The sequence below is a fragment of the Apis dorsata genome, unplaced genomic scaffold (assembly GCF_000469605.1).
Source record: "Apis dorsata unplaced genomic scaffold, Apis dorsata 1.3 scaffold_78, whole genome shotgun sequence".
NCBI lineage: Eukaryota > Metazoa > Arthropoda > Insecta > Hymenoptera > Apidae > Apis > Apis dorsata.
Window position 1 is genome coordinate 306450 of NW_006263376.1, and position 4507 is coordinate 310956.

The 4507-nt window shown below is 40.5% G+C and overlaps 1 protein-coding gene across 1 annotated transcript in view; it reads left to right on the forward strand.

The window, feature by feature from the left end:
• Window positions 1-4507, forward strand: part of LOC102672647 (amyloid beta A4 precursor protein-binding family B member 1-interacting protein-like) — a gene marked incomplete at its 3' end in the record, with an annotated part of 49129 nt that overhangs the window by 40978 nt on the left and 3644 nt on the right. The gene's annotated exons all lie outside the window — the stretch shown is intronic.

The window sequence follows — 4507 nt, forward strand, 5'->3', positions numbered from 1 at the left end:
CCCGATTCGAACTAACTTTGTTTAAGTTTAAAGATACTTTTTATCGTTTCGTTAATGAAAGGAACGATTTTTGAATATTCGTTCGCAAAATATATATAATATATATATGTATATTGATATCCTCTTTCAAGATCGGTTTTATTCGAATCGAAGTGATCGATACAACATAATGCGCTTAATGAGGCGGTTATCTTACAACAGCTTTCACGGCTTGTTACGTTTTATGCCGGCTATAAAACGTATTAGCACTTTCACATTTGTGGATTATTATGCATTTAATCAGCGAATACAATACGAATTATGACACGATGAAACGCATTAAATCGGAAGATTTATACCGGTTAAGTAACGATCCCGTAACTGTATCGTTCTCCGCTCGAATTAAACGTAACAATGTTGATCGTTATCGAAAAGAAAAAAATAAAAATTTACTCTTCCATTTCACGACGAATGAAAATCAAATTTACCGAATTTCCATTCGAATTTCATTCTCATTCCCTCTCTCCTATCCTCCCGTTCTCCTTTGTTCTCTCTCTCTCTCTCTCTCGTTTGCTTTCCTCAGGCCGATGATCGCGTGAAATAATTTTTAACGCTAATAGCCAGTCTAATAGACGTTTGCGTAATTCCCCGTGCACGTCCAACCCTCTTTACCGCTTTGGAGACATAACCACGTACGAGGTACACCTACACGCAAGCGTGGAGCGCGTCCGCGTGGAAAACTCTCGAGGCAAGAGGCAAGTGTGTTCACCTTAAGGCCTTTAGTCGAGCGCCGTCGCACGCGCGGTAAACATGCGTTCGTGTCGCGTATCTCCCCGTCTCCTGCCGCTTTATCTCGCCCAATGATCCCTCTTTTTCCACCATCTACCTCTATCTATACCTCGACCCGTACCATTCATCGCTTCGATCCTCCTTTCGATCCGTTCTCGATTATCGCAACGCGAAAATTTTAATAATTCGCGAATTTGATATTACGTCGCGAGTTTTGTTATCCCGAATTTTCCAAATCGTCGAAAATCGTCGAAGGAATGTTTGTATACACAAGGTTTACGAGTCACCCGAAGTGTTGATACGATTTTGCTCCCATTCCACGAGGATAATAATGTGTCGTTAGACGTGTACGTGTTGTTAGATGCTGATCGGTCAAAAAAAGATCGGCGTGTCCCCGTCGTGAAATTCTCGAACATGCTGGCGAATTTCGGAAGCAACGAGAGTATATTGGGTTATCTTGCCAGTAAAGGTAGGTGCAGCAAAAGGTATCCAATTAGCGATGTCTGAGATCTAAGAAGGAAGGACGAACGGCCAGCCACCGAGTAGAGGAACAGGAAGCTTTTAGATACACAGACTCGGATTCGACCGGGTGATAATGCAGTGTCGCGAGAAAGCAGATAGAAAGTAGGCTTCCCGATCCCTCGAACGAATTCTCATCGAGATCGCTTTCGTTGCGATAAAGACGTGTTTTTTTCCCTCTCTCTCGCTCGTTCACTCGATCATTTTGCCACGATGAGAACGCTTCTCGACGCCTCGCTACCGATAGTCGACCGATGGATAGCCTTTCGTCCAACCGGATTATCGGGATTTATATATCGCGATATTGAAATGACTTCTCGTTTATAATTTAAGTTATCCGCGAGAAATTATTTACCTTGAATGGAATTCGAATAATGCTCATCGTAATATATTACGAATATAAAACCACTACTTATCGGCGCGATTAATCATCGTTGTTTAATCAACAGTAACCACGCCTCAAAAATACCAATTTGTTATTCGTATTTAAACCCGTCACTCGGGAGCCATTATTTATTACTCTTTTATCCAACGTGTTTAAACTTTCTTCCACGACGAACGAGTGAATATTTTACCTTTTTTTCTCGAAATCCTTAAGATTCGATTCTTCTTTGTCCAATCAAATTAATTCTCTCTCTTTCTCAAAAAAGAAGAAAAGGTGTATTGGAAAACGAATAGAGCATCCTCCTTCGTTATTCAACGAAGAAAGTGTGCACAGACTGACTAAACTCGGCTCGGCTCGTTCACACACATTGTTGAATGGGTGACGCGTTTCGCCCCCGGACTCCCTAAAAATTTTATAGTTTCCTCGTCTGGTGGACGAGGAGGAGAGCATTGCGAGGATAGATGGTACGTGTCGTATCGTGGAGGAGGATCGCGCGTGAACGTGGTTGGGCATTAACGCGACACGAAAACGCACGTGCATCACCTCTGTGTCGGATGTGGATCCTTGCGGGAATACAAATTGGACGTTCCTCGTGTCCCATTGGACGGCATCGAGGCGGTGGTAGACGCGTGGCTAACGGTAATCCGTTGGCTTATTCGCGAGTTTACGAGGCGTAGCCGAGGTTATTCCATCGTTTGTGAACGTGGAAAGTGCAGGCTCGGTGCAAGCTCGTCATCGGTTTCAGTTTCGTTCGGAACGAGCTGCTTCGAATCGGGTTCGAATCTCCATTGGATCGCGATCGCGTCGCCTCTCGCGCGAGGAAAGAAAGAAAGAAAGAAAGAAAGAAAGAAAGAAAGAAAAATTACGAATAAACAATAACGATTTAGGTGTTTTAAATAAAATATATACAATGAATTCTCTTTCGTATTTGTGTACGGATAGCGATCGATAATCATCGAAAGGTAAATTATGCACCCCTGTTTTGTCGATGGCTTTCGAGCACGCAATTCGATATATATATATATATATATATATTATCGACTAGAATTTCGAATATGTTTAGCTTCGCGAATCTCTGAAATTACCGGTAATCTGACGATCAACGGAGGATTTAGATTTCTGAAAATATTTGCTTAATTTTATTCATTCGATATCCTGGTGGTTTACGGCCTCGGTCTCTCGCTCGCAAATATTCGAAATGTTGAATTAAATTTAATTATCAATTAAATTACCAAGCTCGTTGCTATCAAATTATCTAGTAATTTTCAACCACAAAAATATATATAATATTTCGTTCACTGTGAAGCGCAATAAAATACTTTTTGTATAAACGAATATAGAGTTTAACAATACTCGTTCGAGATAATAATTAATGAGAAATATTGGGAAAGGAAATTATATATATATATTTTTTTTAAGTGACGGGAAACGAAAAAATTCACCTTCGATGCGATTAAAAAAGAACAAAATATTATCGAAAGACGGGAGGATAAAATATTATCATCGAAGGAAGATTCGATTTCCAGGGAATTTCCGTTCCCATTGTTACGATCGGTTGGTCGGTCGGTGGGTTGAAAAGCGTCGGTCCTTTCCGACCGATCGAGAAGTTAAGCTCGGCCACGATTAGAGCTCATTGTTAAGCAGATGACTGTTCCGAAACTACTGAATGGTTTCGCTCTTGGACCCAACAATTGGTGATTAGCGAGCTCTTATTGTTCGTTCTAATTATAGGCAGCCGGTCGAAGATTTGGCTGCTCAAGGTCGTTTCTCCTATCATTACCCTATTGTGCATCTTATCTATTGTCGTGGTTTCACTTTTCACCGCGTCATTTCCTTCCTTTTACCCCATTTCTTCTTCTTCTTCTTCTTCCTACATCTCGTTTAATCGATCTTAAAATCCGAAAGATTGAGAAGAGGAAAAGTTAATTTGAGATAACACGAGATAATATTTTGTTCGACAAAGGTGTTAACGAACGTCGAATCTGAAGATAACGAACGTCCATTTTGCACGGGTATCGTACACATTATAACGAAGTAACGAACACCGAGCTCCTTTTCTGCTGAATTAAATGTCAGCAGGTTGGAAATTCAAAGCGAAGAATCCGATTGATAACGTTAGCCCGAGTTTCTTGGGTTTCCTATCGTCGCCGACGTATTGGCTAGACAATCCTGAACGAGATATCGTCGCATTCCACCTTGACTTCGTCATTCATTCACTCGATCTTTCGTTTCTCTTAACTCCGAATACGCGTAAATAAATTCGTCTTTTGTTCGTGGAAACGACAGATTCGTATTGGTAAAACGAATGAATATTATATACAAATTCACCAAATTACATTATATATATATATATATCCTCGTTACGTATCATCTCTCTCTTTCTAGGATTAACTCTCGTACGATCCGAATTAGAAACGATCTTGACACTAATTCGCGAGTAATTGATCACCTTGATAAAGCGTGTCGCATCTTATATCCCGCACGAGTTCCATTATAGTCTCTATAGTTTAAGAATAGCAAAAGGAAAACTGTTTTAGAAAGGATTTGGTGGATTTTAGAGAGAGGCAGCGCCCTTAGCCGCGGCTCGGGAGGCTGGCGATGGAATGTCTCACGCCTTCGTAACTCTTCGCGAGAATTTCATTCTGAACTGTTATTCGCTAATTGCGAGCTCTGTTATGAAAGGAGGGCAACAGTCGATGAACGATAAAATAATCTTGGGGAACGTTTCTTCTTCGAAGCAACGTAGATATCGATCAAAGTTATTTGTTATTTCGTTTCTTCGATATTATTTTCTTCCTTTTCTTTTTTTTCTTTTTTTTTTTTTTTTTTTTTTTT